At 35.2% G+C, this 23,138-nt stretch overlaps 1 long non-coding RNA gene across 2 annotated transcripts in view; it reads left to right on the top strand.

Moving 5' to 3' along the window:
• The first annotated feature begins 8,817 nt into the window (after nt 1-8,817).
• Nucleotides 8,818-23,138, top strand: part of LOC123577495 — a 36,555-nt gene continuing 22,234 nt past the window's right edge. For both annotated transcript variants that reach the window (XR_006701878.1, XR_006701879.1), the window contains exons 1-2: nt 8,818-8,876; nt 9,078-9,144. This is a non-coding gene — a long non-coding RNA (uncharacterized LOC123577495). The remainder of the gene's footprint in view (nt 8,877-9,077; nt 9,145-23,138) is intronic.

The raw sequence follows: 23,138 nt of genomic DNA, 5'->3' as shown, positions 1-23,138 counted from the left end.
TGTTAACTTTGGGTTGTGTTCTTGACTTTACCTGTCATGGAAAATATGTTAAGTTTCTTTATTATATGGAAGTAATAAATAATTAAACATACCAATTATACTAGATTTATAAGCAAACGTAGCCATCCAATTCATTTCCTTAAAAAACTGTGACAAAACAGTTGAAGAAAACTCTCTTGAAGAGAAAGAAAACAGTTGTGACAAACAAAACTCCCCTGAAGAGAAAGAAAACAGTTGTGACACAACTCTCTTGAAGAGTCATTTAGAGTTTGTTTCATATGTCAAGCATTCTCAATATTTTTTTCAATTAACTATTATATTTCTACATGCAATACCAATTATTTTTATCATTATCCATATTATCATATAATTTAAAAATATTTAAAAATTCACACATAAGCCAACTGTATAGTTGACAGATGACTTTTTTTTTTTTTTTTTTGGCAACATTTTCTCTGTGCAGAAAGTAGTTAATTTACATTCTGGCACAAGCTTCTTATTCTGGGTGACTATCCCGCAGAACATACTCCTACGTAAAATTGAAATTCCAAACTACCTTTGTCAACAATGTTATCTTTCACAGTTTTACACAACTCAGGGTTAGTTGCATTGGTCAGCAATTAATCTGAAAAATACTCTGCCACCTATATTTTCTGTATACCTTGGTCTTTTATATCATTAGGCAATTCTTGAATATGTCAAGTTAGTTTCATTGGAAAGTGGGACTTGAGTCACCTGGTCTGCCATAGCAACATATCGGAATAAGCTCTCTGATACAGTCATTCACAAGGTTCTTAGTAATTGTAGATAGTGTTTTCCTTCTTAGGAAACTAAAGTACGACATTAAAGCCTTCAAAGCAGTAATGTTTATATGTAAAATATTGAATATCTGCTACTGTCAGCTTTTTTATTGCAATACTATTTATTTCAAAGTGTTCTTATGGTTTTGGATGTATTTCTTTATGTTGTATATGTAAATGCCATTTAAATTTTGATGGTTTAATTGCTTCAGAAGCTAATTCATCTCAACAAATAGCACACTTTTTTTATCACTTCATCACAAATTATAGCTATAAAATAAATTTAATATATAAGAGATAATAATTCTGACTGAAACTTGTTTGACCTTTTCTCGGTCCTCATTTCTGTGAAGCAACTTCCATTATCGCTATTTAATATACCACTGAAAGAAACGGTGTGTCATTTCTTGACAAAAAAAGCCCAGTGAGTTTTCTGACTGTGTAAATTAGGCTTAAAACTTCTTCATTTCTTTTTATTTTTATTTTATTTTTTTTTAACGTTTATTTATTTTTGAGACAGAGAGAGACAAAGCATGAACAGGGGAGGGTCAGAGAGAGGGAGACACAGAATCTGAAACAGGCTCCAGGCTCTGAGCTGTCAGCACAGAGCCCGACGTGGGGCTCGAACTCACGGACCGCGAGATCATGACCTGAGCTGAAGTCGGCCACTTAACCGACCGAGCCACCCAGGCGCCCCAAAACGTCTTCATTTCTTGATGTAGCTTCCATTATTACCATGTAGCAATACCACTCCTTAAGGAAAAGATGTGTCATTTCTTGGCAAAAATATTCTTGTGAGCCTTTACTGTCTGCAAATCAGGATTAAAATTTAATTCCTTAATTTGCCCAAAATGGGAAACTATAAAATATGTCTGATGAAAATTTAAGGAATCTTTAAAATAAATAGCCACACATTTTCCTTTTATTTTTATTGAATTATTCTTGATGAACTAACTTTCAAATATCACACGTTGTCTCCTGGTCCTACTCTGCACAAGTAAAATGGAGCTTGCAATCTTATGTGATTTCCCAGACGAGTTGAAGAACACTTGCCCCATTCAGTGAGGCAAGTCCACTGACTGCAAGTATTATCTCACAGAAATAACAACTTGATAAATAGTTTTAAATGGCTACTCCTCGCTTTCTTTTCTTATTACAGACCTAAGACAGCCAACACACAGGTAAGCATAAGTCCACCTGTCACATTCAAGTAGCATTGGTAGAGCACCAAGCACTCAACCAGAAATTTCCAGAATCGGGCTTCACACCCAAATATGTTGTAATTCAAAGCCCATGAGCTTGCTTCTCCACCATAATACCCCTCTAAGCTGCCGACATCCTTCACTACGTGCCAGGTCAACTCTGTACTCAATCTTTTAATTCCCTTACCAGAAAATAGGGCCTCCAGGTGATACCACAGTTAAGCTGCTCCCCTATTAGTAACTCCCCTTCTTGGAATTCCCACAAATTATTGGAGAGCAATTAGCTGTTCCTAAAAAGATTCTCAAATTACAGAATGTATGGTTCAGGGAGAGAGTTAATGGAAAGAGACAGTCTCTAGATTATCTTCCCCTTACATTTTTATAGATTTGTTTATTTACTATTTTAAAGAGAGAGAAAGAAAGAGAACACGCACGAGTAGGGGTGGGGGCAGAGGGAGAGAGAGAGAGAGAGAGAGAGAGAGAGAAAATCTTAAGCAGACTCCACGCTCAGCACGGAGCCCAATTCAGGACTCAATCCCATGACCCTGGGATCATGACCTGAACAGAAATTAAGAGTAGGAGGTGCAATCAACAGAGCCACCCAGGCACCCTTCTTTCCTTACATTAAATTGTGAAAACCATTTCAAAGCTTGAGAGAGACTATTTTATTTTATTTAAAAAAAAAGTTTATTTGATAAAGTTGGCATGCCACATTTTGTAGATTTAAAGTGTACAATGTGCTACTTTGATACACTTATATGCCATAATATGATTGACATTGAAGCAAGACTTATCACATTACAACTTTATAGTACAGCATTATGGTCTTTATTCTTTATACTATGCACTACATCTCTATGGCTTATTTACTATTTGTTGCAAGTTTGTATCTTAAACACCACCAATCTTATCCTCCCCATCCTCCATGCCCTGGTAACTACTGTTTTACTCTCTGGTTTTGTGTGTGTGCGTGTGTGTGTGTGTGTGTGTGTGTGCATGTGCATGTGTGTGTGCAGGCTTGACTTTTTTAGATTCCACATAATAGTTATATCATGTGGTTCTTGGTACTTGACTTTCTCTGTCTGACTTATCTCACTTAGCATAATGTGCTCAAGATCCATCCATGTCGTCACAAATGGCAGGATATCCTTCTTTCTCATGGCTAAACAATATTGCATTGTGTACATATACCACATTTTTTTTTTATCCGTTCATCTGTTGATAGGCATTTGGGTTGTTTCCATATCTTGACTTTGTAAATCATGCTGCAATAAACAAGGGTGTGCATATATCTCATCAAAATCCTGTTGTGATTTCCTTTGGGTATTATGCCCAGAAGTAGAATTGCTGAATCAGATGAAAGATCTATTTTCAATTTTGGGGTGGGACTTATTGTTTTCCATAGTAGCTGGACTATTTTACATTCCTACCAACTGAATATTTTCACTTCATCCTCACCAGCACTTCTTGTCTCTTGTCTTCTTGAGGATAGCCATTCTAACAGGAGTGAGATGATATTTTTTTATAGTTTTTATTTGTATCTTCTTGATGATTAGTGATACTGAACATCTTTTCATGTGCCTGTTGGCCATTTTGATGTCCATCTTGGAAAAATGTCTATTTAGTTCTGCCCATTTTTAATCAGCTTTTTGTTTTGTTTTGTTGTTAAATTGTGTGATTTTTTTTATGTATTTTGGATATTAACCTTTTATTGGATATATGGTTTGAAAAAATTGTCTCCCACTCTGTAGGCTGTCATTTCATTTTTCTAATTGTTTCTTTTGCTGTGAAGAAGTTTTTTAGTTTGGTGTAGCCCCGATTGTTAATATTTGCTTTTGTTGTGTGTACTTTTGGCATAATGTCCAAAGTATCATTGCCAAAACCAATTATCAAAGAATTTCTTTCCTGTGTTTTTTTCTGTGAGATTTACAGTCTTACATTTAAGTTCTTGATTTGTTTTGAGTTAATTTTTGTGAGTAGTATGAGATACTGGTTCAATTTCATTGCTTTTCATATGTCTCTCTACCACTTGTTGAAGAGACTATGTTTCCCCAAATGTGTGTTCTTGACTCCTTTTTAGAATATAAGTAGACCACATATCCTGGGATTTAATTCTGGGCTCTATATTCTGTCTATTTAGTCTATATGTCTATTTTTGAGCCAGTACCACACTATTTTCATTAGTATGGATTTTAGTATAGTTTGAAATCAGGAATTAGAGCTGCAGATTTCCCCCAACCCCTTCAAAATCTCTTTGGCTATTTGAGGTCTTTTATGGTTGCATACAAATTTTAGGATTATTTCTTCTGTTTCTGTGAAGAATGTCTTTGGTATTTGATGGAGGTTGCATTGAATCTGCAGATGGTTTGGGGTAGTATAGTCATTTTAACATCTGTTCTTCTGATCTATGATCACAGGATGTCTTTTCATTTGTTTGTGTCTTCTTCAGTTTCCCTCAGTAAAGTCTTAGAGATTTCATTGTACAGATCTTTCACTCCCTTGCTAAATTTACTCATAAGTATTTTATTGTTTTTTCATGCTACTGTGATTGGGATAGTTTTATTTCTTTTACTGATTCTTCATCCTTAGTCTAAAGAAATGCCACAGATTTCTCTAAGTTGGTTTTCTAAACTGCCACTTTACTAAAATCATTGATTAATTCCAACAGATTTTTATTGATTCTGGGATTTTCTATTTATACAATTATTTAGAAAATAGTGATAATTTTAACTCTTCCTTCCCAGTTTAAATGCCTTTTATTTATTTTTCTTCCTAATTGCTCTAGCTAGCACTCCCAGTACTATGTTGGGTAGAAGTGGTGAGGTTGGGCAACTTTCTCTTATGCTAGATCTCAGAGTAAACTGTTTCAACTTTCTTCCATTAACTATAATATTAGATGTGTGTCTGTCATACATGACGTTTATTACGTTGAAGTATATTCTTTGTATACCAGATCTGTTAAGGGTTTTTATAACAAAATGATGTTATATTTTCTCAAATGCTTTTTCTTTGTCTATTGAAATTACCTTTTTATAGTTCTTTTTATGATTTCTTATCTTTCGTTTTATTCATATGATGATTACATATATTAGTTTGCATATGTTGAACCATCCTTGCATTCCAGGAATAAATTCCATTTGGTCATGGTGTATTGTCCTTTTAATGAATTTAGTTTGAGAATATATTCTTGAGAATTTTTGCATCTATATTCATCAGGGATATTGTGTGTGTGTGTGTGTGTGTGTGTGTGTGTGTGTGTGTGGTATCCTTATCTGGTTTTGGTATCAGGGAAATACTGGTACCATAGGATGAGGTTCAAAGTGTTCCAGAGGGACTATTTTAATATTTGAGTTTTGAATTGCTTTCATCCTAGTTTCTTTCATTGTCTAACCACCAGACAATGAGTGAAATGATAGTGCCTTACATTAGATATTAGCTTCTTAGAAAAGCCTTCCTATCACTGAACAAAACAAATCAATCTTTAGTTGATTGTTGTGCATTGTGTATGGTAAGGGTTCAAATTAATTTTTTTTTTTTTGCATATGTATGTCCATTTTTTAGCAACGTTTGTTGAAGAAACTATCATTTCCCATTGTGTATTCTTGGTTTTTTATCAAGCTTTAGTTGACTGTACATGTGTGGGTTTATTTCTAGGCTCTTTATTCACTTTCATTGGTCTATATCTTGATGTTAATATGATGCTATTTCAATTGCTATCACTTTGTGTTATAGATTGAAATCAGGGAGTGTGATGCTTCCAACTTTGTTCTTTCTCAAGATTACTTTGGCTATTCTGGGTCTTTTTTAGTTCTATATGAGCTGTAGGATTGTTTTCATGATTTCTATAAAAAATGCCATTAAGATTTTTTTTCATGGAAACAGCACTGAATCTGTAGATTACATTAAGTGATATTGATATCTTATCAATATGTCTTTCAATCCATGAACATGAAACATATTTCCATTTATTTTGATCTTTTTCAATTTTGTTCATCAATGTTTTACAGCTTTCAGTGTTTAAATCTTTAACTTCCCTGGTCAGATTTTTTAATAAGTATTTTTTTTCTTTGTGATGCTATTGTAATTGGGATTGTTTTCTAAATTTCCTTTTCATATGGTCCATTGTTAGTATATAGAAATACAACTGATCTTTGTTAATTTTCTATCCAAAATGTTATTAATTTGTTTATTAGTCCTAGAAGGTCTTTTTTTCTGCATGTGAATATATGGAAATAGCTTCTTGACTTAGTCTTGAAAATGATTTCTTGGATATTACACCCAAGCATAATAAATAGAAGCAAAAGTATACAAGAGGGACTACATCAAATTAAAGTGATTTTTGCATGGCAAAAGAAGCAATACAAAAACCAAAAGGCAACATATGGAGTGGAAGAAAATATTTGCAAACTATGTATCTGATAAGAAGTTAGTTTCCAAAATATGTAAAGAACTCTTACAACTCAATATAAAAAATAAATAAATAACATGATTGAACGTGAATTAAAAATCGAACTACCATATGATCCAGTAATCCAACTTCTGAGTATATATTCAGAAGAGTTCAAATCAAAATCTTGAAGACATATCTGTGCTCCCGTATTCCTTGCAACATCTGTCACAACTGTTAAGATATGGACACAATCTAAGATTATGCTAGATTAATAACTTCAAGTGATCTGTTTTACAACATGATCTCTATAGCTAACAATACAGTATTGTGCACTCAGAATTTGTTAAGAGGATACATTTAACATTGTTTTAACACACACACACACACACACACACACACACACACACACACCACAAAAGCAAAGGGACACAAAGAAACTTTGGGAGGTGTTTGCTATGTCTATTACCTTCACTGCCCTGAAGGTATCACGGTTATTTGCTAACATGCAAACTCATCAAATTGTATATGTTAAATATGTCTAATTCTTTATATATCAATCATGTCTCAATAAAACTGTTTTTTAATAAAGGAAAACAAAATAAATGCTGTAATTTAGGGGGGAAGGCAGAAATGGGAAAACTTCACTCTATTTTAGCTATCTCATAATTTTTTTTTTTTCAACGTTTATTTATTTTTGGGACAGAGAGAGACAGAGCATGAACGGGGGAGGGGCAGAGAGAGAGGGAGACACAGAATCGGAAACAGGCTCCAGGCTCTGAGCCATCAGCCCAGAGCCTGACGCAGGGCTCGAACTCCCGGACCGCGAGATCGTGACCTGGCTGAAGTCGGACGCTTAACCGACTGCGCCACCCAGGAGCCCCAGCTATCTCATAATTTTAACTAGTTAATCTCTGAGAATATTTACTATTAGGAGCAAAATTTAAACGTAGAATTATTTTCTCAGATAAAGTATGCTGCCAAAAAGAAAAAAAGAAAAAAAAAAAGGGTGTAATAAAACAGCCCTGATTCTAATACTTAAAGCAGTGGATTAACCTTGAGGACATTATGCTAAGTGAAATAAGCCTATCACAAACCATAAATGCTATATGGTTTCACTTATATATCTAGAGTTAGAGTAGTTAATAAAAACAGAAAATGGAATGGTGGCTGCCAAGGTTTGAATGGAAGGGGAAATGAGGAGTTATTGTTTAATGGGCATAGATTTTCAGTTTTGTGAGATAAAACAATTCTGGAGACTGGTTGTATAACAAAGTGAATACACGTGACATGACTGAACTATGCCCTTAGAAATGGCTAAAAGACACATGTTATACATATTTTACTAGAATTTAAACAAAAATTATTGTAGTTATTTTCTCTCATACTTCATTTCATATGAATTTTCGATAATTTCGATCTCTTCAGTCACAACGATCAATGTTGTTACCAGACCATGTAACATAGCTCCCAGAAACGAATCTTTATTCAGCTATCTTAAAAAGATGAAAAGTAATTGTGAGACCTGTATTAAGTTATGTGTAGCAGAAACAAATTAAAATAAATCAGGGATTAGTATAATATATCTCTAAGTACTGTTTGTGAAGGTTTTTTTTTTAACGTTTATTTATTTTTGAGACAGAGAGAGACAGAGCATGAACGGGGGAGGGTCAGAGAGAGAGGGAGACACAGAATCCAAAGCAGGCTCCAGGCTCTGAGCGGTCAGCACAGAGCCCCAGGCGGGGCTCGAACTCACAGACCGTGAGATCATAACCTGAGCCGAAGTCGGCTGCTTAACCGACTGAGCCACCCAGGCGCCCCTGTGAAGGATATTTTGACTAATAGTCCCTTTATCAAAAGATGGGATTTGTTCAGGGTGAAAATAGAGTACATATATTATCATATAAAATAATATTACTATGGTCATTTGTTGTAGTATTATTTCATTTAATCAGCAACGTGGTAAGCAAGACAGAGGAACACTGTGAGCAACTTTTACTGGGTTATTCTGTGAGCATTACATATTTGCAAACTGTTTGGGAGGCACCGTAACAATAAAAAGTAAATGCCATTTTGCTCTCATTTTTTAGGGAGCCAAGAAAAAATGTGATGTATAAAACTCCCGATGATTAATTGTATAACTCCAGGATTCCAAAGAGCAAATTATCAGTGCCACTACCTAGTATTTTAAAGTTATGGTTTATCATTTTTATGCAAAAAAAAAAGATTTGTAAAGTGTTGAATTGGTAGAAGAAAGGATTCTAATAATTCAAAAGAGAAACATCATATGTGGCAGAGACTACTTGTCACTAACCCATGATCTATTCTCTTTCTTTAGTAAAAGAACCACAGTTTTATTCGACATCGTATGTAATAAGCAAAAGGAATCTATTTCTGGGTTTCCTAGCAACCAGGTGAGACCATGTAAATAGGTTTGGAGCAATGCAGCTTAGGCTTATGTGTTACTTCAAGGAAACACCCGTAAGAGTAAGCCGGCACCAACCCTTTACCACTTTGTTCTCTTTTCCTCCTGTCTGATAGCTGCTACACACTATCATATTGATTGGATAGTATTTAATGCTGAATTCAGTTTAAACAAAAGCCCATGCTTTTCTTAAGTTGAGATTATTTGGGGTTAATCTGTCATATGTAGGTGAAACTAATCCTAACTGTACAAATACATTGCAGGGTATAAGACCATGATCACTAAATGGAAATAGGACGAGTGGAAAGGAATCTTAACAGCAACAACAGAGTAAATTATGTTAATAAAAGTTTTATTATAGATTTAACTGCTATTTAATTTAGTTTTATATTTCTTGTCATATATTTATAGAATCTAATTGTTTTACAAAGTTTGCTGGCAATAGGAAAAAAAAAAGAAGAAGAAAAGGAAAGGGATTTTGCAATCCTTCTCCATTTCCTGCTCCATAGAGGCAACAATTTTTAAGTTTTTTCAAGCAAAATCTTTTATTTTTTATTGAAATTTACCTAAATTATATGCATATATTCTCTTTCTTTCCTTCCTTCCTTCCTTCCTTCCTTCCTTCCTTCCTTCCGTTCTTTTGTTCTTTCTTTCTTTGTCTCTTCTATATCTCTCTTCTTTGGTTAGGTCTGATCTTTTGACCTTCTATTTTAGAAGATGAGAATCTAGCTCTCCTTCGCTGTCTTGTTCCAAAAAATACACAAACACATTTCATCCACCTAATATACTTGTATATTAAGTTCAGTAGATCAATATTCAATGTGCATATTAAGATAGCTATGTCAACACTAGTCACATCCAAAACATGTAGTAAGGTATTACGCTGTAATTACTTTTCCTTTTATCTGCATTTTGTTTTACCTAGATATAGTAATTTTCTTCTTTTATACATATACTTTATTTTCCATGTACTAGCATCAATTCTCCACTAACGTCTTCTCAGTGTTATAAAACTTCTTTTAAAATTGTCAAGCTCTTCCTCTTCAATCAATTCCATGTTTTCTGACGAAATCTCCAATGGAGTTTCCTGACTTGCTTCAATCTGGCGAGGTTTCTCCGGAGGCAGGCTGATCAATTATACCCTGGGTGCCATTATATATATATATATGTGTGTGTATGTGTGTGTGTGTGTGTGTGTGTGTGTGTGTGTGTGTGTGCGCGCGCGTGAACTCACCCCTTTGTAGTGTTGGAGTCTAGTTCCTGAAATGTTTGAGTCTCCCTGTCTGGGTTATTGCAACTTTTTATAAGGAATATTCATTTGCTTCCTGAGGAAGGTGTATACGAGGTAAAATTGTTGAGGTCTTACATGTCTGCAAATTATCTGTATTGTATCTCTTGTTTAATTGACTTTGTAAAATTGGGTAAAACATTTTAATTAGAAATGAATTTCTCTTAAAATTTTGAAAGCATTTTAATTGACTTCTGGTTTCTAGTTTTGATGTTGAGAATTTTTTTTAATGTTTATTTATTTTGAGAGAGAGAGAAAAAAGAGAGCAGAGGAGGGACAAAGAGAGAGGGAGAAAGAGAATCCCAAGCAGGCTGTGCTGTCAGCTCAGAGTCTGATGTAGGGCTCAATCTCACAAACCATGAGATCATAACCTGAACCAAAATCAAGATCCAGTGTCTCAACCCACTGAGCCATCCAGACACCCCTTGCTGTTGAGAATGCTGTGCTTTTCTTTTTAATGAACATTTCACTTTCCTTTTTCAGAAATTTTAGGTAGTTCTTTCTCCAGGGTTTTGCAATTTTATAAATCAATGCCTTGTTGTAAGTCTATATTAATCCATTTTGCAGGACATTGAAATGGAGCCTATCAACTTGGAAATTGTTCTTTTGTGGGTAATTTCCTTCAGTTCATGGTTGGATACTATCTATATCTCATTACTCTTTCTAGCAGATTATTTAGAAGCTGAGTCTCCCCTACAGGTCTTTCATTTTTTAAATTATCTTTCTCTTCTGTTTCCTGTCCCTAATCATATTTTGATCTCAAGAGTGTACCTTCACCTTTCTCTTTAATATTCAGTTTTACTTTCTGCCCTCATGTATTTAATTTTCAAGAGCTTCTTTATTGTTACCAGAAGGGTCCTTATTTTTACTAAACTCGTGTTATAATTTCTTGGATTCAACACCATCTTTATCTTTCTGGTGGTAGTAGTGATGATGTATTTAAATTTTCTTTTCTTCCTCTAAAGTCTTTTCCTTTCACTGATGTTTTTTCTCTTCATTTTGGTCTCTGACTTATTTTTGGACATGTCTCTCAACTCAGTAACCATTGGCTATTCATTCACATTTCAGTTTGAATAGGGTCCTTTTACACTTACAAATTAACATTCTAACAGGATCTGATTTGTTGATTTCATTAAGAAACCCTCACTATCACTATTTTTTTAAAGGATTGCTCAGGTTCCAAAAAGAGATTTCTCTAATCTTTTGCTTGGGATCCTAGTAAGGGAATAAACTTATCTACTTTTAACAATTATTATTAACATCTTAGTTAAACATATTCTTACATCACTCTAAGGTCAAGAAGGACTAGGTTTGCCTTAGAGAGCCCGGTAAAGATTGCATTGTGAGATACCTAAGCTTGGAAGGAACCATTCCTACTCAGCTCAACTACAGATTTTAAAATTTTACAGATATGCCAAGGATATTTCTTCAGAGAAACTTATGTCCAGATACAAGAGATATCACATATATTGGTGATTCTGAAATCACAGATATTTAAGATTAATATTACAAAGTCATTAGTTTAGACAACATGAGAAAACACCAATTCATAAAATGATCAAGAATAAATTCAGGATTTAATACAGATGAAATGGGGACATGAGGTCTGATTTGGGGCAAGTGGTGCAAACATTAAAGTGCTAGCCTTTCTTCCACCAGGTTCAACCACTGGTAAGACAGAGAGTAACATTCCCAGAGATTTTCTGACTCCCCTATTTGCCTTCTATATAAGTAATTTATCTTCAAGGCAGAATTAAAAGTACTTGTATGGATGAAAGGACATTTCAGGTTAATCATCCAATTATATGAAGTGCATTTTTGGCCTCTATCTATACACCATGTTTTCTTGATTCTAAAACACACTTAATTTGAAAGGACATTATCGATTTAATAACAGTGTTTACCTAAAAACAACTTCTACCACCTTAAATGTGCATGCTGATTGAAAGACCTAGTTCGATTTCAGAAACTAAAATAAGAAAACATAGATACGTTACCCTTGAGAAACACAGAACAAAGCTTCCATTTCTCTGTACTTGCAATTCAAGCGTATTTTCAAATAGAAATAGCGTATATGATTTCATCTCCATAAATAGCACTGTAAACATTGCCTCCAAGAAAAGAAAGGACACTGTCAGGTCCTTCTCATACAGTTGGCCTGTTTGAGTAAAAAGTGCAGGGTCTTTTGCTTGTCTAAGAACTAAAAATAAACTGGTGAGGTAATTTAAAGACTCTTTTTTTTCTGAGAAATACAAATGTTATTTTATTTTCTCGAAATTGGAGAATATATAAATATATTTGTCTAGTGGTCGTCTTAAATATCAGTGAATTTTTCCCCAGTTATCTCTATAATTACTTGGAAGTTTGATATTTCAAATATGGCACTGAGTGCAGGAACTCGACAAAGACTTGCGCCAGCTGGTAGAGTCTAATGCAAGGTCAGCCTTGTGCACTAATCAACAAGATCAGGGTCATGAAGTGGGTAGGGGGACAGATAAAATTTTTCACAGCTTTGAAACATCACATGTACGTGGATACGTACATGTAGCTGGAAAGAAATACCTGCCTTGGATTTCAGTATCTGTCACAGGAAGCACTCTGGATGGGGGGGGGGGGGGGAGGAAATGTCTGGATATTATTGTTTTCATCACTATTCTTGGGTTTGTCTCTTCTATTATACAGTAATTAATATGGCAGCCATAGCCCCATTTTTAATGACTATCTTAGAAATATGAAAGCTTTAGCCATATGCCAAACCTTAGTCTATTATGGAAGAAAATTAGATTTTTTTTTTTGAAAAACGTCAGTTCTGTTGCTTTAATTAAGAAATTTACATGGGGCATTTTATTTGGTTTTATCTTGATTTTTCTGAAAAGAGAGAGACCGTGTAAACCTAGGAGGCATGTAACATATTTTCCATTTTTAGACTCCATGCTTTAGGAACCCTATCCATTAATTACACAGTAGAGTAATCAAGAGAAAATGGAATAGCTGTACCTGATCAACATGACTTGCTTGGGTGTGTTGTTCATTCTCTGGTTTTCATTGTTCAAGCCCGGAGTCAGTCAGTTGTTAGCAATTCATACATATCTTCAAAGGCAATGCTGAACAAGAAAGAAGTAATATCATTCTCTGTATCTCATTGCAATTACATTTCTTATATGCAGCCCGTCCACAGGATGGAGTAATTACAAGATAACATGTCATTTCATAGCCAACTATATCTATTTTTGCATAAATCCATTATATCTTTTTTATTATAAGAATTAGATATGCAAACAATTCATTTCTTGCAGAAACCAGTGCAACTGCTTTTCCTATCCACTCAGTGCTAGACTAGAAGCTATTTCAAGAGCAGACAGATGCTGGAATAGAGAATATAGAGTTCATAGCATCAGCCCCCATAACATCTGGTACTTTCAAGAGTGTTTTTTATACATTACTATTTTTTTCCTACTATATTTTTTCTCATCATTTATTTTCGAACTCACCCCATCATTCATCTCCCTCTCATCCTTTTTGATATATTTTCCTTTAATTCAAGTATGCATCATTTGTTCATTCACTCGCCGGCTATTTATTTCATACCTATTCTGTACAAGGCTTTGCTTTAGACTGTCGATACCACAGATAAAATCCCTGCCCTCATATACTTACTGTGCATTCTGGTGGGTGGACAAAGACAACTTTTAAAAAGAAGTTACAAGCATGATTACAATTAAGGAAGGAGAAAGATGTGGGGCTTGAATGTTACCCTCCTCTCTCCCTGGGCTGGTGCCAAAATGTTGTGTAGAGCTGTATGTAAATGAGATTTCAACATTTTCCTCTGCTGACAATTAGTTAGAGGGAACTCTTGGGGCTTCCAATGGGGGTCAGAAGGAAATACATTAGAAGTGTAACCCACCTGTTCTTAAGCCTCACCTGTGACTTCAGGATGTATGGGGGCTTCGTCTCCCAAGGATCCTTGGTACTTGATGGAGGTGTTTGGTAATGCTCAACTTTAGAGATATGTGGGCAAATAGAAAATGTCCGTGTTGTCTATTGAATGTGTCCCATTATCGAGCCTTCAGTCTCTAATAGAGACAATAGCAATAACAACAACAAAAACAAAAACAGTTGAGCAAAGAGTATGACTACGACATAATTCCACTTTCTTAGAGGCCACTGCTGTGATTTTGCAACCAGACTCCATACAGCACCCAGATCTGCCACAAATATTGTGACTCCCATTGAACCAGTTGTATCCTGAAAGATAAGCAGCAGAGAAACTTGTATTACAGATGAGACCACGTGTAGAGCCTTCTTTTGTTAGGCTCCACTCAGGCACTCAGGTTACTGATAATAAGTAATAGCCACTAAAGTGATATGTTGAAATCCAAAGAGGCCTCTGAAGACGATGTCTCCACATCATTAGCAGATACAACATATTACAACCTCCATTTTGCTTTGGGTGAGAAATATTTAGCACTCAGATAAACTTTAGAATTCTAAGACAATAGTCTTCAGAATCTCTGAAAATTTACTTCTGATTTTATGGTATGCATCTGGTACCTAAATTCCTACCTTGATAAGAAGTTTTAATTGAACTTCTAGCTAATTAATATGATCAATAAAGGATTGGCTTTTGATACCATATTATGATTTTTAAATTTCAAATTTATTTTTCATGGGCATCATTTTGTTCATATTTTATTTTATTTTATTTTTTTTTAATGTTTTATTCATTTTTGAGACAGAGAGAGACAGAGCATGAACGGGGGAGGGGCAGAGAGAGAGGGAGACACAGAATTGGAAGCAGGCTCCAGGCTCTGAGCCATCAGCCCAGAGCCCGACGCGGGGCTCGAACTCACGGACCACGAGATCGTGACCTGGCTGAAGTCGGACGCTTAACCGACTGCGCCACCCAGGCGCCCCAATTGTTCATATTTTAGAAAAACCAACAGAGAAAAAAACACTTGTCGATATCTGAGCTAACACATTAAATCCAAAATATCTGATAAATGCAATTTTTTAACTTTGCTTCTTTTTTTCCCTACATTTTAAATTAGCAAAATCTCATAATTGAGAGTAAGAAAGATTTATTCTATCTAGATTTGTTTGTAAGTGGCTTCCTGAGATATACTTGGACATTGGATCAGTTTTTACTTACAGGTTAGGAGACAGCAAAAGGGGTTTGGGTAGAGCTAGGGACACTGTTTTTTTTCATGGGGCTATTTTCCATAAGCATTTTGGTTTTGGATTAAAGTCTGGATCAAAGTTTGGGGTTGATGAATCTGACTGGCAGTGCCTGTGCCAAATGATCATACTCTCACTACAAGAAAAGTTGAGAAAGCAAATATCTGGCATTTTTATCTTCAAAAATGGAAATCAGTCTCCGCTTCATAAGTTGAGGATTGCTATACCCGAAAAGGGGGTGAGATACTGGGCAGCAAAAGAAAGTAAAATGTCCTCTAGGGAATTCCTCACTAGAGGTGAGTTTGAAGCAGTAAATCTGGTTTAGAGTCAACACAAGAGGTCTTATGGATCTCCTAAGGTTTTTGATTATTTGCAACCTGGGATATAATTCAAAAGATTAAGATAACCAAATGTTTGTCCCTTTTATATTTTTAATAAACTTTATTTTTAGAGCAGTTTTTTTCAAGTTTTTATCTAAATTCTAGTTAACATATACAGTAAAATTGATTTCAGGTGTAGAATTTAGTGATTCATCACTTACATATAACACCCAGTGCTCATCATAAGTGCCCTCCTTAATACCTATCACCCATCTAGCCCATTCCCCACCCACCTTCCTCCACCAACCCTCAGTTTGTTCTCTGTAATTAAGAGCCTCATATGGCTTACTTCTTCTCTCTCTTTTTTCCCTTTGCTCATTTGTTTTGTTTCTTAATTCCACATATGAGTGAAATCATATAGTATTTGTCTTTCTCTGACTGATTTATTTCACTTAGCATAATACACTCTAGCTTCATCCATGTCATTGGAAATGGCAAGATTTCATTCTTTTTGATGGCTGAGTAATACCCCATTGTGTATATATATGTATATGTATATACACCACATCTTCTTTATCCATTCATCAGGTGATAGACATTTGGGCTCTTTCCATAGTTTAGATATTGTTGATAATGCTGCTATAAACATTGTGGGGGGGCATGTGCCCCTTCAAATCTGTATTGTTGTGTCCTTTTGGTAAATACCTAGTAGTGTAATTGCTGGGTCATAGGGTAGTTCTGGTTTTAAATTCACAACAATATTGAGCAGAAGATACAGAGATTTCCCATATACCCTGTGTTCACACACATAAATAGCCTCTCCCATTATCAATATAACCAGCCGTATTGGTAGATTTGTTACAATTGATGAATCTATACTGACATATCATTATCATACAAAGTCCATAATTTACATTAGGGTTCACTCTTGGTGTTGTACTTCTACACATTTGAACAAATGTGTAATGACATGTATCCACCATTATAGTTGCAGCAGAGTATTTTGTTGCCCTTAAAATTCTCTGTGTTTAGCCTATCCATCCCTCCCCCAATTGCTGGCAATCACTGATCTTTTTACTGTCTCCACACTTTTGCCTTTTCATAATGTCATATAGTTGGAATCATACGGTATATAGCCCTTTTTAATTGACTTCTTTCAGTTAGCAATATGCATTTAAGATTTCTCCATGTTTTTTCATGGTTCAATAGCTCATTTCTTTTTTAGCACTAATAGCCCATTGTCTTGATGTATCATAGTTTTCTTATTAATTCGCCTACTGAAGGACATCTTGTTTTTTTTTTTCCAAGTTTGGGTAGTTATAAATAAAACTGCATGTTTTTGTGTAAGCATGTTTTCAACTTCTTTGGGTAAATATCACAATCGCTGGATTGTATGATAAGGGTTTGCTCAGTTTTTAAAGAAACTGCCAAACTGTCTTCCATTGGGTTTGTAACATTTTGCATTCTCACCAGTGATATGGGAGTTCCTGCTGCTCCATATCCCTGTGATCACTTGGTGTTGTCAGCGTTTTGAATTTTGACCATTCAGATAGGTGTGTAATGGTATCTCATTGCTGTTTTCATTTGCGATTCTCTGATGAGATTGACTGTGGAACATCTTTTCTTATGCTTAATTTCTACCTGTATGTCTTCTTTGGTGACGTGTCAGCTAAGATCTTTGGCCCATTTATTTATCAGTTTGTTTCCTTATTGTTTAGTTTGTTTGTTTTTTTTTCCTTACATTTTCAAATAATCTTCTTTGCATTGCATTGTGCTATGAGTTTAGAGAAACTTGGGCCAGGCTTTAAATTACACATTATTTCAGGAGTCAAGTGGGAACCCAAGATAGGTAAAGAATTATCTTCCCTATTATGTAACCTGGGCTTAAGTATAAGAAACACCATGGACACTGATTTTCATAGAGGGTGGCTCTGTTATTTTAGAATCATATATGCAATCAGGGTTCAAGACACTTTTTTTATTTATTTTATTTAATTTTATTTTATTATTTTATTTTATTTTTTTAACATTTATTTATTTTTGAGACAGAGAGAGACAGAGCATGAACGGGGGAGGGTCAGAGAGAGAGGGAGACACAGAATCCGAAACAGGCTCCAGGTTCTGAGCTGTCAGCACAGAGCCCGACGCGGGGCTCGAACTCATGGACTGCGAGATCCTCACCTGAGCCGCAGTCGGACGCTCAACCGACTAAGCCACCCAGGCGCCCCTCAAGACACTTTTTTAAATGACTTACTACAACTCCTCATGAAACAAGTATTCCCTTTTCACCAAGTCTAGCTCATGGTCACCTTGTCTCTGCTTGACTGTCTCTAAAAATGAAAAACACACAACCCGCAGAAGTAGTCCAGAATATTATAAGGCAATTCAACTTCTGAGAAGTCTCTCCCTAATGTCTATCCCAGATCGCTCTAAGTGTTAAGATGGGTTCAGAAATAGACTTTGAGATGCAGATTTGTGAGCACATTCATGGCAAAATGCCCCTTAAATCAACACCTCCAGGAAAGGAAAAGTAGGATCGGTGGAGGGGGGAGTTTAACTTTGGTCAGAAAAGGACTCAGTTGATCCCTTGTGGGGATCTGGAGTTGGCCCTTTTAAGTTGCCTTGCCTTGAGTAAAGGAATATAGGAGAGTTCAACTCCCCATCCTGTACCAGCCATTGGATTTGGGCCATCCATGGGGAAGGGACATAACTTTGAATGAGTAGACTCTCTTTAGGTGAGGACAGTTGTCAGAGAGCTACCATCACTTTCAAAAGCTGAAATGTGATCTCAATTCTGAACAAGGTATCTAAGCTTAACATAGATTACTACCTATGACTTTTCTCCATTCTTTCTTATCACCTTCCAGAGCCAATGAAGTTCAATACCTCTTCCACACAGGCCAAGAATATTAGAGTACACATTTTTACTACTCATAAGTCTCCTAATGTTTTCTTTATGACAGTCACAATCATACACATTACATATTTGTTCCTCGAATTGAACGGATAATGTGGATGTGTCCTCACTGCCTACCATACAGTGATATGATATTTTAACTTATCCTAAAAAGACATTACTTTTTTGAAACTTCCACCTCATGATTGACCAATTAGTGATAGTGAAAATTCATGTTTGTCCTATTATTTCTATTTTGCTTTCTTCCCTTTCCTTCTAAAGATCGTTTTATTGTGCCCAAAGGCAGAAACACAGTATTTCTAGGAAATTCCAACTGACCTAATTTTGAAATATATAAATTTCCTAAAGATCCTGCCTGATTCTCCACCCATAACACCTAGCCTAGAACATAGTAGGTGTTCAATCAATGTTATTTGCATGCATACAGGAAGTTTAATTCCTAACTGACATGCAAATTTATTTAGTTAAATCCAAACTCAGACAAAGATACTGAGAGTTCTTATTCATATGAAATGTGGCCTTTCTATTGTTACTCACAAGCTCTATATGAGAGAGTTGATGAAATATAATGAAGACAAAAGAGCCAGATAGTCTCATGATTCTGGCCTTATTTGTTTCAATTCCCTTGAACTTTCTTGTGTGTAAGGAAACAGCTTTGTTAACAGATTCCCTTGTGATTTTGAAGAGTGATGAGAAAATTCCAAACCAACTCTTCACTTTTAATTTAATTATATTGATGGAGCCTTACACTGAGAATAACACTAGCTATCAATCAACTTTACCTACTTCTGTGTTCTGGAAAAACTCATCTCAGCTCTTTTTCCCCCCCTCTTTTATCACTGTCTTCCTTTTTGTGATTAAGCTAAGATAAACCATCTTTTCAAAGAGAAGTCAGTATTCAGTTCAAATTCATTTTTGGTGGCCAAAGCAAATGGATGCACTTTCCGTATGATGTAGCTCACCATTCACTAAGTTTTCATCTGTATTGTTTCCTCACAATTGGAACATATTTATGATCAATATCTTGTTTATGAGGAATGATTACTTCTTAGCCAAGGGGTATCACATAAGAAATTTCAAAAAAAAAAAAAAAAAAGAAAGAAAAGAAAAAGAGAGAGAGAGAGAGAAAATAGTTTGCACCTGGCCAAGTTATTGGAACAGCCAATTCTTCATCCTCTACTACAGCCTGAATATGTGTTTTAATTACAACACAATATTTAGTTATTGATGAAAACTTGACATGTAACTGCAATCCTATATAATTCAGAATTATTCTAGCGCAATTCCAGGAGATGGTAGGAAAATGGCAATTGCCTTTCAAGTAGCAGTCTTGTGTTTTAAAAATTACATATAGTCCAAGTAATTCCTTGAAGTTCCTTGTAAATTAAAGCCACATTTTCTATAACATTAAAAAGGGGAAAGAAGTTGACTTTTTTTAATTATTTTTTTAATATATGAAATTTATTGTCAAATTGGTTTCCATACAATACCCAGTGCTCATCCCAAAAGATGCCCTCTTCAATACCCATCACCTACCCTCCCCTCCCTCCCACCCCCCATCAACCCTTAGTTTGTTCTCAGTTTTTAAGAGTCTCTTAAGGAAGTTGACATTTTTCTAGTAACCTATTATGTGAACGTAAAATTTGATAAAATGCAAACTTTTGTTCCACACGAAAAGCAATGTTCTAAGTGCTCTATTTGTAACAGTTTATTTACACTTATGTGTTAGGAATTATCTTTGTTTGATAAAGGAAGAAACAGAGGCACAGTGAAGTCAAAAAAATTGTCCAAGTTCACAAAGCTAGCAAAAGTATTATCTAGATTTGAGGTCAGGCAGTCTGATGCCAGCCAAGTCCATGATCAAAACAACATATCCTACTGTTTCTAAACACAAATTTAATTTCCCCTTGGCTCTTTTTTCTTATTATTAAAATGACATGATTTTATTTTTTAAATAAGTTTCATTATCAACCTTTACTTTCCTATGTAGTATCACAATCTTTGATATTGTCAGTCAGTGTTTAACTTAACAGTGTTATCTTTCAGGATTCCACTATGGAATGATAAACTTAAGTGAAATGGTGTGTTACTTTGAAGGTTCTGGTGGATGAGCATGTTGAAAGTCTCTAGGTAGAATCAGGAGTCTAATATTTGTCACTAATTTTGTAACTTTGGCATATCACTTGATTTTAGAATTCAGAGTTTAGAATTTCAGGTCTTAAAATAAGACAGGTCAATTAAGTATAAAACTTTTGCTTCTGAATCATTGAAACTTATCCCTGTGCCTGGATCATAATCTTCAGCATAATTACCATCCGTGTCACTTAATGAGCATGTCCTACATGATTTGAAAACATTATTACATTTAATTCCCACAATCCTGGGGGTAGGTGTTCATTTCAGTTAAGACTGAAGCTTAGAAAGGGAAAAGGATCCCAAATCCCACAAATCCCCAATCCCCAATCAGGGGTAAGGTGGTCGTGGAGCATTGTTGGAACCCTAGTTTATTCAATACTGAAATTCACATACTCCCCACAACAGGATAGCTCATAAATAATTAAGGCAAATAAAATGATAACCAAATTCTCTTGACCACTGGACCAGTGTTTCTATCAGTCAGGGTCCAGTAAGAAAATAGAAATCACTTGTCAGACACAAGGAGAGAATCTAAGGGAAAGAATTATTAACTGCATATAAAGCAGTTAACTAAAGTTGGAATTATTGAAATGTATGAAGGGGACACCCATAGCGCTAAAACTAGGAAGTCCCGAGAGAAGGTGTTTCTTGGCTGGTGCAGGCTTTCATGGAGTGGGGAACAATGAAGATGGTTTGAGAATGTTGCAAAAGCAGTAGACTGGATCTGGCTGGAAGAAGGACCCATTCTTGCTTCCCTGAATAAAGAAGCGCTCCTCATGTGTGACGTCTACCGGGATGACACAAAACACAGGAAACAGAAGCAAATCCCATGTCCCTCCTGTAGCCCAACGGTCCTGATTAGTAGAACCTTACCTAGAGTGAGAAGGTAAAGCAGAAATGGTGATGGAGAGCTCAGCCCCAACCTCAGAAGGCAGAGAATAGAAGTGAATTTCGAGCTGAAATACAGTAGTTTAATAACTAGCACTGTGTTAAAATTAATTATGGATGTCATCCGCACTCCCAAGTCTATAGTACTTTGGGATCCGCCCTTCATACATCCATGTCTCTGTGGGAGAAAAATCTGTGCTTAAATTTGAGTGATCTGAGATTTTTTTAAAGCTAAGCCTTTCTTCTTTCCTTCCTTTCTACTTTTTATCCCTCTGATACTTTAACTGCATCCCTTTCCATCCCAATCTTCTACCTCCATGAAATATCAAATTATGATTCATAAGAAGGAATGGAAAACAAAGTAAAACAAAGATTCAAAACAAACAAAAAAAATTTAGGAGGGGAAAGGTGAAAAAAACATTCCCTTATCTAGTAAGTTCAGACTTTATGATTCCACAAAACAACTTGTGTATTTGGGATAAAATATAAGGTAACTTTTGTTTTAACATTCTTAATGGAAGATAGAGAGAAAAATGTGTCACATGTATCCAGGGTCTATCTTCAATACTTCTCCCTAATACATTAAGCAGACAGCAAAATAAATTATTTGTATTGCCACAATTGTACTGGTGTCATAAATATTTTATTATTAAACTCGATTTTCTCATATAATATCCTTGTTGCTAAAATTATTTTTGCCTTTAACAATAGTACTTGACAGGTATACAATGTAGGATAAATAATCAGTGTGAAATCTTATGTTTCCTTTATGAGAACTCAGCCAACGCCAAGGCATATAGATCAAATTCGTGTCATTCTCTTAAACTGATTCTGGAATATAGTTCTGAAAACAAATGCAATCGATGCCTATTTATTATATTCCTACCATGTGTCAAAGTTTAAGCACTGAGAATTAAAATGAGAATAAACTAAATAGCATCTAGATATGGAAGAGATTAAAGACATTATGGAAAATACTATGTACAACTCTATGCCAATAGAGGTTAGCATCAAGATAAAACGAGAATGGAAATATTTTGCAAAGTATAAATTATAAATGATTCAAGAGGAATTTTAAAAAGCTAAACAATTGTTTATCATAAAATAACCAATTGTTAATCATAAATTGTTAATCATAAAATTGTTAATCATAAAATAACCAATATTTGCCAAAAAGTGATTTTCAAAATAGGTTGCAGGCCCACATCTTTTAACAAACATATTCTAGCTTACTTTTAATGTTGTAGAACTTTATTAAATTAAAAGATATAATTTCCAGGCTCCTGGGTGGCTCAGTTGGTTAAGCTTTGACTCTTGATTTTGGTCAGGTCATGATCTCACGGTTCCTGAGATCGAACCCCGTGTTGGGGTCTGTGCTGATAGGGTGGGGCCTGCTTGGGATTCTCCCTCTTTCTCTCTCTCTCTCTCTCTCTCTCTCTCTCTGCCCCTCCCCTGCTGTGCACTTTCTCTCTCTCTCTCAAAATAAAGAAATAAACTTTAAATAAAGAGAGATAATTTTATTTGGCAAGAAAACAGCATAGAAATGTTTAAAGCAATCTCAAATTAACGCATAAATACTGCGTACATCTATTTTTTATTC

This window comes from Leopardus geoffroyi, chromosome D2 (genome assembly GCF_018350155.1).
Source record: "Leopardus geoffroyi isolate Oge1 chromosome D2, O.geoffroyi_Oge1_pat1.0, whole genome shotgun sequence".
Taxonomy (NCBI): domain Eukaryota; kingdom Metazoa; phylum Chordata; class Mammalia; order Carnivora; family Felidae; genus Leopardus; species Leopardus geoffroyi.
This window is presented reverse-complemented; position numbering and strand designations above follow the sequence as displayed.